Source organism: Podarcis cretensis (genome assembly GCF_951804945.1).
Source record: "Podarcis cretensis genome assembly, chromosome: 5".
NCBI lineage: Eukaryota > Metazoa > Chordata > Lepidosauria > Squamata > Lacertidae > Podarcis > Podarcis cretensis.
In genome coordinates, this window is record NC_137174.1 from 28,251,915 (window position 1) to 28,263,932 (window position 12,018).

General features: G+C 40.9%; 2 long non-coding RNA genes across 3 annotated transcripts in view; both read left to right on the plus strand.

Moving 5' to 3' along the window:
* Nucleotides 1–5,711, plus strand: part of LOC307215970 — a 29,652-nt gene extending 23,941 nt beyond the window's left edge. For both annotated transcript variants that reach the window (XR_013838823.1, XR_013838824.1), the window contains one exon: nt 1,363–5,711. This is a non-coding gene — a long non-coding RNA (uncharacterized lncRNA). The remainder of the gene's footprint in view (nt 1–1,362) is intronic.
* Nucleotides 5,712–8,514: 2,803 nt separating this feature from the next.
* Nucleotides 8,515–9,871, plus strand: LOC307215985. Its single transcript, XR_013838843.1, has 2 exons — nt 8,515–9,178; nt 9,306–9,871. It is a non-coding gene; the product is annotated as an uncharacterized lncRNA (long non-coding RNA).
* The last annotated feature ends 2,147 nt before the right edge of the window (nt 9,872–12,018 follow it).

A 12,018-nucleotide genomic window follows, 5' to 3' on the forward strand; every position in this document is an offset into this window, starting at 1 on the left:
CTTCAGATACACTGAAAGAGAAGTCGCCAGACCCTTAGATATAGACCCACCCCACCCTCCCACTATATATAAGGGTCTGGCGACTTCTCTTTCAGTGTATCTGAAGAAGTGTGCATGCACGAGAAAGCTTACACCTATAACAAACTTAGCTGGTCTCTAAGGTGCTACTGGACTATTTTTTAGTCCTTTATTTGTTTGCTTGTTTCTATAACGCTTAAACTGATACCGTAACCACAGATATCACAATCATAACTGAAACTTCATTCCAGCTTGAAGGCTTGCAATCAAGCTATTATTAACTCTGGGGTCATAAAACTGATGATAGGCAGGAAATGAATCTAAATAAATAAATGCTAAGGGCAAAGCATCAGGAAAGAGCAAGGAGAAATATGGAGAAGGGACATACAGCTATGCAAAAATATGTAATGTATTGTAAGTTTGTGGGGTTAGCACAGGAATGGATTAATGGAGCCAGAAGGACTACTTGAAACTATATAGTTTCCAGGAACACCTTCTGGTAGGAGAATTATAGGTCAAATGCCTAGGTGTGGACATGGTTGGAGAAGATTCTTCATCCTTATCCTCTCCTTTCTAGTCAGAGAGGAGACTGCAAACTAGAAATAGTTTTAGAGAGAGAACGAATGAGAGAGCTGAAGAGTGCATGGTTACCTTAGGAATCATTGTTTGGTGCTGGCTATCCGACAATCTACAAGAAAAGGTGAGGTATTCTGAAAGATGAAAGAGAAGAACTGAGTTAAAGTGCAGGGGAAATATAATCCCATTAAGAGGCTAAAGTGAAAACGAGCAACAAATGTACAAGCAAACAACTCAAAGAGATGACCATAGGAAGGCAAACTCTAGGTAGTAATACAGAACAGTCAAATGCTGACTCCTGGACTCTCTGATAAAGGAGCAATATGAAAGGAAATCAGCAATTCAAGTGGACTGGCAATAGCTAAGTGGTCGGAGTAGACTATGCCCTCCAAGCTTCGCTGTGTGACAGTCAAATCACGGAGCAACCTATATTGCCAGTTCTGGAATCAGATTTTTCCTATGAAGCCTTTTCCTTTAATCTGTCTTTTGGTTACTTTTACCTCTTCTAGCTCCCTTAAATCAGAGACAGGGAATCTTTTTCTGACAATGGACCACGTTACCTCTGTGGAAAACTGGGTGGGAGCAGCAGAAGCCCCATAAGTGGCCACAATCACACACTCTTAATGTACACACACATGCACAAGTACACACACACAGCAAGGTTGAGAGGGAGGAAAGAGAGGGAGGTAAAGGGATGTGTGTGTGAGCGAGAGAGTTTCTGTGTTGTGTGGTGGCTGGCGAGAGTTAAGAGTCCCTTTCTCACTGCAGAGTGCAGGAGCCAAGCAATTTGGGGTCTTAGTGGACCACAAGCTTAACATGAGTCAACAGTGTGATGCAGCAGCAGCAGCAGCAAAAAAAGCTAATTCTATTCTAGACTGCATCAACAGAAGCACCGTGTCCCGATCAAGGGAAGTAGTAGCACCACTCTATTCTGCCTTGGTCAGACCACACCTGGAATACTGTATTCAGTTATGGGCAACACAATTTAAGAAGGATGTTGACAAGCTGGAACATGTGCAGAGGAGGGCAACCAAGATGATCAAGGGAACCAAGCTTTATGAGGAACGGTTGAAGGAGCTGTTTAGCCTGGAAAAGAGGAGAGTGATGAGATATGATAGCCATCTTTAAATATCTGAAGGGCTGTCACATGAAAGAAGCTTGCTTTCTCCTGCTCTGGAGGTTAGAACTCAAACCAATGCCTTCAAATTACAATAAAGGAGATTGCGACTAAACATCAGGAAGGACTTTCTGACAGGAAGAACTGTTCAACCGTGGATCAGTCTTCTTTGGGAGGCTGTGGACTCTCCTTCCTTGAAGGTTTTAAAGAAGAAGTTGGATGATCATCTGTCATGGATGCTCTAGCTGAGATTCCTGCCTTGCAGGGGGTTGGACTAGATGACCCTTGGGGTACCCTCCAACTCTACAATTCTATGATTCTATAATTTGGCTATGTAGAAAGAGAGAGATCATTCTAAGAATGATAAGAAGCAGTGGGCAAAGAAGAGGCTGAGAGGCTACAAAGCCAATTGGGAAGACTTCTTGGGGCAGCCCACAGGATGCTGGTTCCCCATCCTTGGCTTTTATGTAGGAAGGTGGATCTACTTGATTCCAGGATTTGGTGAAAGAAGGTTAAAAGAAAAGTAGACATGGAGACATTGGGGCATCACTGATTTTTTGAGATAGACATTCTCCATTCTTGTGGAGGTGGAGGCAATGATCAGGGCAGTAAGAGAAGATTGCAGCAAAGTACTCAGAAGTTTGGCTACACTGTTGTAGAGTATTTCAAAATTGCCTTGAAAAAGAAGTTGTTGGCAAGAACTAGTAGTCTCTTCAAGTGACATGCCCAAGCATTGCACTGACATATTGATGCTTTGCTGTTCCAATATTCAAATGAAAATGATAAATAGTTGCCCATTTGAGGGACTGGGCCTCGGGAAAATTCTTGTCTGAAATAGTAGCGGGCTGCCAGATGTTGCTTTAAGCAGTGTCGTTTTGTTCTTGTCAGCTCATCCAGTTAATGGAAGCAATTTTGGTGCACTCCCTAGAGCACCTCATGTATATGTCAAAAATAATTTGCATGTGTTGGAATGATATTAATAGAATTGATTAGGTGGAGCATATTTCTTGCGTAACGTTTCACACGGGGTTTTCTTCAGCAATGTGAGAAGTTATGCACATCAGCAGGTACAAATCGGTGCTTTGTGGCCACAGGCTAGAGAAGGGATGGGCAAGTGGCAGTGTGCAGGGCACATCTGGCCCTCAGAGCAATATTGTCTGGTCCCTGGCAGTCCTGATGAATTTTAATCAAGGCATGATCAAAAGTTCTCAGCTTCACTTGCAAGGAAAAGAAAAGTTCCTGCAGTAAGACATACAGAAACCCCACACATAATTAGTTCTCCCTCTTGGATTTTGTACATACTGTGTAAATATGCATATTTGTGTATAATTTTATGACAGACTGCCTAACTGGGAAGCCTTTACTGCTTGATGGTGCCAATTTTATTAGGGAGTCTGCCCATTTGTGAAGGAGTCTAGACAAAGCACATTTTGAGCTTCTGGACCACTGTCTAGAGAACAGAATGAGCCCTGAAAACACAAGCCATCCCTTTGAAACACGTGCATCTAAAGTGTTTTCAGTGTACATAGCAAAGTGTACGAGTAGCAAATATGGGTATTATGCAGTTAAACCTGCCAAAGAGCTTCTGGTTGGGAAGGGGTCCTTGTTGAGTATGCACACAGTGGCAAATGAATGTAAATGGCAATTATACCTAGCAAAAGCTCTTGTGTGCTTAAACAATAATTTAATTAACTAGAGTAAAAATAACAAGTCAACAATTTCCACTAAAAAGAAATTAACTATAAAACGAAGTTCCACAATAACATATAGCTCACAATAAATGCAACTCATGGTGGTGGAAATTATGTATTTGCATCTTGAACAAAATGAAAAGACTTCAGGCTGATCTTTTCTTCTTTTTGTTGTCTCATATATATGAAATCTGCATGCCTCATCAGTTTAGCTCTGTTTTGTAATTTATGTAAAGGTTTTGAAAGGCTATAAACTGAAACGAAATGGCAACTTTATGAATCTCAGCATATTTGCTATTAGTTGCTTTCCTTCATGGAATCTTTTCTGTGACCTGAAAGTATTGCCACTTCATCTAACGACCCATCCAATGAACCTATTAAGATTGCTTGCCAAGGCAGCAAAGGATATACAGTTTTAATATTTGTTGGCGACTGGCATTTAATGGGTTTTGTAAAAAAAAAAATGGCAAGTTTGCACTTTCCCAATCTAGCCATGATCCAAAGTCCCTTACAACTAGTTCCATGTTCCCAAGTGGGGTTTGACCTGGCATTTGTCAAACAGCAGCTGCCCAAGCTGTCTTACCTACAGTAGCTAAATATTACATGTATTTAGTAATTAAGTGTTGGTGTGGTTGAATAGTCTGAGCATTAGAATTGGACCCATGAGGTTTCTCTGCTTAGTTGGGGACTCAGTTCTCTCCAGTTTGAATGCTCAGTCCCTAAACTGGTAGCCCACTAAAGAAGGATGTCAGAGTGAACACAGGGATATTAAAGCATTCTGAAAGCTAGAAATATGTTTAAATCATCATATATCTGGTAGCAAAAATGTCCACATCATTAAAATAGCAAAACATAAAGAGGACTTCTCTGCCTGAACCCATATTGTAATACTAAATTGCTAGTAGCTGGGTTGATAATCTGATGAAGTATCTCCTCTCAATGAAAACAGTTGATTCAGGGCTTGATCTAGTCCTCTGGCTCTAATCTTGCAGGAAAAATAGATTTGGAGCAGAAAATGCATATTCAAATGAGCCATTTTCTTAATAAAAAAGCAACCCTCAGAGCAAAGCCTGATTCACAAAATCCTTCAACATTCCAGGAGTAGGCAACAGCAACAAATCTATATTCTGATGATTGCCTCTTTCCAACACATGGGAGGAGGAAAGGAAAACACAACAGGCGACCAGTATGGCGTCCAGGTGGAGCAGCTTTGTGGCAAGCGAAGCCTTCCCCACTAATGTCATTCATTCATGAGGAAGATGCCCAGCCAACCGTGAGGAGCAGCAGCCAGAGCGCCTTCCCAAAAATGCTGGAGAAAGCAGACGTGATGTGAAATTGTTAGATTATGGCGAGGGCAGAAAAGTGGAGATGTTTGGATGAACTGTGAGAGGCACACAGAAGGGCTCGAGAGGCTGTAAATTGATTTCATTTCATTTAAATATTTCGGGGCCACTTTTCATTCCAAATCTCAATGTGCTCTACAGTAAAAAGAAAACAAAAGCAACAATACTATGAAACATCATTTTAGAAAAGCCTCCGCAGCAGGCAGGTTAATTAAAAGCTGGCACCCAGTGATTTGGAAAAGCCTGTGTAAACATACATTTTTAGCAAGAGAAACAAATTGCTGTTGGTGCCTCCTGTATCATGGCAAGAAGATCATAGTAACACCAATTTTTTAAAAAAGGATCTGGAAAACTACAGGTCAGGTAGCTTAATGTCTGTTCCACTGAAACCGGTACAAAGCATTGTAAACAATAAAACAACCAAGCATATAGAAGAACAAGTGTTTCTGAAGGGGAACTAGCATGTTTGCAAAGGCCAGTTCTCTGGCTCAGTAACCCTTTAGAGTTCTTAGAGAGGATCAGCAAGGGATCCAACTTACATTATGCACTTGGACTTTCAAAAAGCTTTTGATGCAATCCTTAAGGTTCCTGAAGAACCTTGGTAGTCATGGAATAAAGGCACAAATCCTCCTATGGATAAGTAACTGTTTAAAGAGCAAGAAACAGAAATGAGAAATGAATGGACTTCTCCCAAGGGAAGGAAATGGGGATTCCCAAAGATTGATACTGGGACCTGTGCTTTTTAACTGATTCATAGATGAGTTGGAGTTTGGGAATGAGTTAGGTAGTCATGTCTACCAATGACACCAAATTGCTGAGTTTGGTAAATGCAAAAAGGGATTGTGAGGAGCTCTAAAAAGATCACTCCAAGTTAGGTGAACAAGTGTTCAAATGGCAAATGGGATTCAAAATAACCAAGTGTAAAAGTGATGCACATTGGGGCAATAAATAAATCCTAATTACCTTATACAGCATCCCCAAAGATGTATTTTCCTAGAAGAGAGTTGATCAAACAAACGCTGGGCTGAGGCCAGCTTGTCTGGGACAACAGGAGAGCAGTCTCAGAACTGGAATGGCTTGCCATTGCCGATACCAAAAAAAGAGAGGGAAGTGCCATCTGTGCGAGTGATGCAGTTACAAAACATCACAGCAACAATGTGCTTAATGTAACTGTTTTGCCTGTTCTACTCCTGGAATTGTGAATTATGGTGATTGTGCCTAGTCTGCTTGATTTGCAAAAAGAGAGAGAGGGAGGGAGAGGGAGAAAACAACCTGTGCAGGCCATAGCTTATAAATTACTAAAATGAGATTTGCTCCAACAAAATTTTATCTTGTTATTTTTACAGGAGCTTTTCATTTTCTAAAACATGTTCTCCATTGAGGAAACTTTCACAGGAGCTTACTATTTTACAAAACTTGCTTCTCGGATAGATAACAAGGATTTCCAATATTTATCTTTCTTCCATTATTTGCTTCTTCAGTTATACATCTGCAAATATATTTATACATAACAGCTCCCATCAATTACCGGTTTCCCTCACTGATAAACCCCTAGCCTTATTGGTGACCCAATCAGGTAGACTATATAAACATGTAGTCAAAGTGTTCAGATTAAATTAATTAAAGTTAATACAAACCTCTTTTTATTCTCCTTCATACAAACAACACTAGCATTCAAATTATATTACATAGGATTAATACAAACCTTTTTCTGTTGGTGACTGACGTATCCTCCCCACTGGTGCCCAAATCACTCTGACTAAGTTTGATGCTATGACCCTTAATATTTAAAGTTCTTCCCTACTCTTGTATAGGTATAGTGTAATCACAGTCACATGCTAGCAGTTAGGCTTATTGAGTTCAGGCTCCAAAATCCCCAAGTCTTTCTTAAAGTCACCTCAGTCTCACTGGGCAATTTTGCAAGAAACACAAGAGGTCCATTGAAGTGTTCAATTCATGTGGCACTTGGGTTCAAAGTCTACAGGTGAATATTTCCTCAACAAGATCCAGTAAAGGTCCACTTTATTATAGGAATGTTCTTACGCCTCAGAAAATTCTCACAGATGTGATAATCAGACAAATAAGCTACATATAAACGGTTATATTTTATGTATGTTAATGACACATTTTTGGTGTGTTTAAAAACCAGTGGGATCAGTTAGATTTTTAATTTTTATTTATTTATTAAATTTGTATTCTGCCCTTTATCTGAAGATATCAGGGTGGTTCACAGCATAAAAATACAAGACATAAACACAAAATACATAATAAAAACAAGAACAAAAATAAACCAAACCAATAACCCCCTCTCCCACAAATACATTTAAAAGCATATAGGATGCTAATCAGTCAAAGTAATGTTTTCGCCTGGCGCCTAAAGGTGAATAATGATAACATATTGTTTGTGTATGTTTTTGTCCTTTACGTTGGGGTATTGTGGACCCCAACAATTCAATACTGTTATATTGAGACCCCTTTTCTAGTAAAGACATCATTTTCTAACCTGCTAATGGTGTCGTGCTTAATTACCTCCGCCAGGTATTTTATTTGTATGGATTTCTTGGGGTACATTTGAATTGGAGTCAAATGACAATGGATTGGTACAGCCATGTTATTTTTAATCAACTGAGATTAAATCTTGCTCTTTCAAATTAATCAGACTGATAAGAGTTTTAAGTTAGGCCGAGTTGGGCCCAATATTTTATACAAAATTTAATCTCCTAGAGCTAGTTATAAAACTTTCCCACTGACATTTTTTTTCCTCTTCAAATTAATAAATGCACAGGAGACAGAACTGTCTGCCTACTTCAGTTGTCATTATGAATGGGGCTTGGCAGCAGCAAGGCATATTAAAATCTCAGATGTATTTTTCTTGGTGCTTTTAAAGGGACCAGCCCTTCTAGAAATTATATATATATATATATTAAAAAAAACCTTCCAAAGACAGAGCCTAGGGATAAAATCTTCCTCGTCATATGTTTTAGACTATGCAGTGAAGACAGTTTCATGTCACTGCATTATCAGATCTGAGAACTCTATTTGCATAATTAAACATCCATCCACTTCTTATATCTGCCATCCCTTTCTATGAAAGATGCTAATTCTACCTCCGCTTTGTGCACTGTATTCATTTCCTGCCAACAGAAAATGTAACGCTAACTGGCCTCCTGGAATTGTATTTATTTAGCTAGTGATAGAAAATGCAGAGGTAAATGGATGCTCACTATAGGGTACAGCAGGGGTGGGGGACCTGTGACACTCTAGATGTTGCAGGAGTACAACTACCATCATCCCTGAACACTAGCTATGGTGGCAGTGACTAAGGGTGGGGAAGAAATACTGTGCTATGTGCATTTAAAGGTGATTCTAGTGCACAATTTTAAAACAAAGTGCAAACTGAAAAGCAGCCGTCCTTTGAAACTGGCACTTCCCTGAATTTTCTGGGCTTCCTACTTCAGCTTCCCACATGCTCTGCTACCAGTAAAGGTAAAAGTAAAGGAACCCTGGACAGTTAAGTCCAGTCAAAGGTGACTATGGGGTTGCAGTGCTTATCTTGCTTTCAGGCCGAGGGAGCCGGTGTTTGTCCACAGACAGCTTTCCGGGTCGTGTGGCCAGCATGACTCAACCACTTCTGGTGCAACTGAATGGAAACCAGAGCGCATGGAAACACTATTTACCTTCCAGCTGCAGCGGTACCTATTTATCTACTCACACTGGTATGCTTTCGAATTGCTAGGTTGGCAGGAGCTGGGACAGAGCAACGGGAGCTGGGACAGAGCAACGGGATTTGAACCGCCAACCTTCTGATCAGCAAGCCCAAGAGGCTCAGTGGTTTAGACCACAGCGCCACCCATGACCCTTAAAAAATCTCATAACCAACATGGGGCTAGAACCCACAACCCTGAGATTAAGAGTCTCATGCTCTACCGACTGAGCTAGCCGGTGTTAACACTATTTTCCACCCCCTGGTATGTTGAGTTTCACCTGCTGTCTTAGTTTGAGGCAGGCCTTCCCCCTTGACTTTGCCTTCTTCTCTTGAATGCTTGTTCCTCAATTAGGTCAATTAACCCACTCCACACCCATCCTCTCAGAGTGCTCCAACTTTCATATTGCAAATGCATTAAGCACATTAATTACTTATTTTTAATCTTCCTCCTTCTTAGCTAATAATCTTATATAAAGCTTGGCTCATCAGTCCCTTTGCTATCATTTGCTAAGCTGAAAAGATCCCAAATGTTCCATTGTGAAGTGTATGTATAGATTTCAGTATACTGATAGCTGTACAGCAACCATAATTCCAGCACACTGACACTGGATTAACACAATTTTACTTGTACTTGACACTTGACAGGGGAATGGGAGTCGGCGTGGCATACAGATGAAAAATAGACCTTGATCAGAGACAGATGTGTTGAAATGGAAAGGGAGAAAAGGTCTGTTTATTTGTCTTTACAAACATTGCTTGCGGGACTGCTCTTCTTCCGCTCTGTGTATGCAGGTCTCATTAGGAGAATTTTGCAGCAGGGAAGGAAGGTAATTGCATACATTTCAGTTTTCCAGGAACAGACTCTCAGCTCTAATGGAATCATGGTTTCGATGCACTTTCCTCAGCTTTCTGACTCGATGAGAAAAAGCAGTGACTAGACTGGAGTGTTTGGCATCACCGGCACATCACTCATGAGCCACAGAACTGCTCTTTGTACCCAAATCATATTGCTTGCCCTTCGTGGAATCTGCCATTTCTTCCTTCTTTAGAGGAGACAGTCTGTACTTCCACACTGCTACTGTTATTACAGGTTTGCAGTGTCAGTCTGAATGATATTTGTGGGTACCTTCCAGCTATGCCCTGAGGCTTCCCTGGAAACCTGATGTGGAGGCAAGATCTGTTAGAGTCTATTAATGATGTGTGCTCTTCCATCCAATGCTGACATTATACAGCATTGGGTCTAGCATAGAGCAAAACAGCCTTCTGTGTTTCCAGCTTCCAGAATCAGCCAAAACTTAACGAACAGAAAGCTCCCCTTGGCCTATTGTTCCACACCCTAGATGGGAAAATGCCCACCAATTTGTCTCAACAGAGCTCATTCTCTAATAACTGGTATCTATAAATTTTACATAATACACAACTGTTTATTGTACATCATATTATATACCATACGACTATTAATTACGTATTATCAACCTATTTATTTGATTTAAGAATGTTAGATCTATCTCATGCATTATTGTAAACACTCATGAATATCCACCAATCACTACCCTCCATAATCTTACATTCACAACAACAATAATAATAATTAATATTATTTATTTATACCCCGCCCATCTCGCTGGGTTTCCATTGATGAGCCATAATACAATGCTTTCCACCAGAGAACTACAAGTGAAAAACTTGAAACTCAAAGGGTGTCCCATATCGACCTAGAGGAGAGCGTCCTATAATCAATACCCCCCCCCCCGTTCCACCCAGCCCCCACTAGCACCACATCAGCCTCTATACTGCCATCGACAGTCTACCCCATAAGGGCACAATAGTAGACACAATAGCCCCACTGCTAATACGTCAGGTCAAGATGTAGCAAATGTGAGGGAAGAGATTGGCTACATTTTTAATTATAAAAAACACGAAAAGCACTATGAAACCCTGCATGAAGGCAAATTTAGTAGTAAAATAGATAAAGAGTATCTCTTTTAACAATGCTCTGGGATGCACGCACACCACCCCTCACCCTCCTCAACAACCAAATTCAACCTTTATAAACTAAAAGTAGTAAAACAGAGGAGGTAAGTTGTAACATGGTAAGCGTACCAAAAGGTGTGCTTGGACTAACAAAAAGTAGCTTATTTAAAGCACCCAGCTTACAACTAGGGGATGTCGCACAACCACGACTTTTTTGAGCCCCAAAATAAGCCGCTAAACCCCTACAAAACCACCTAACTATACATTAAACCAAACCATTTACCTAGGTTAGTAAAGTAAATGAGATTAAACACCACCACCCAGCCTTATAAGTACCGCAAGGGAGCGATGAAAGAATAATGAAAAACTTTAAGCAACACATAGCAAAGATAAACCGCTGTACCTCCTGCATCATGGTCTAGCAAAACACTATCAGACAAAGAGAACCTTTAGCCTGACCTCCCGAAATCAAGCCAGCTTTTTTTAGGCAGCGCTAAATCAGAGTGCATCCGTCCCTGTAGCAAAAGGGTGGGAAGGCCTATAAAGAGGGGTAAAAAACCAATTGAGTTTGGTGATAGCTGGCTATTCAACAAAAGAATTTAAGTTCAACTTTAGGCGTAACATGAACCCACCACTAAAATTCCATTTCTAAACCTAAAGAGAATTAATGGTGGTAAAAGGTAAAGGGACCCTTGACCATTAGGTCCAGTCGTGACCGACTCTGGGGTTGCGGTGCTCATCTCGCTTTATTGGCCGAGGGAGCCGGCGTACAGCTTCCGGGTCATGTGGCCAGCATGACTAAGCCACTTCTGGCGAGCCAGAGCAGTGCACGGAAACGCCGTTTACCTTCCCACTGGAGCGGTACCTATTTATCTACTTGCACTTAGTGTTTTCGAACTGCTAGGTTGGCAGGAGCAGGGACCGAGCGACAGGAGCTCAACCCGTTGCGGGGATTCGAACCGCCGACCTTCTGATCGGCAAGTCCTAGGCTCTGTGGTTTAACCCACAGCCCCATTGAACCAGAATACAGCCCGAACTGAGACCCTTTTACCCCTTTCCCCTACCATAGGCATCTAAGCAGCCACCAAAATAAACCACGTCATAGCTGAACCAAAGCAAATCCCAACAATCCAACCACCCTCCCAACCCATACCTTGAGTTATTCTATGATAATATAGAAGCACCAATGCTGAAACTAGTAATAAGAAACAACTCCATTCACACTCCTTTAAATCAGAATAGGAAAAAATGCATTGACAGTCATTTATTATCTTCCCAAGGCATCACAGTAGCTGCTCATATACAGTGAAGTAAATTTGTGGTGTAAAATCATCCTATAGAATAAGACATGGCTGTTTTTATTACATACACACCTGCTGTAAAATCACTGCCACTATAGCCTCAAAAATTGACATCTTTGGTTTGACTGGGATCCTAGATGGCTGGCTCATGGCAGATCGTCTTGCTAAATGGAGACAATCTTTGCACTCTGATCTTTTTCAGAGCATCCCTATGCCCACCTATTCAGAAGCGAGCCCCACTGAATTCAGTGGGACTTAACAGATAAATGAAATGACTTAACAGATAAATTAA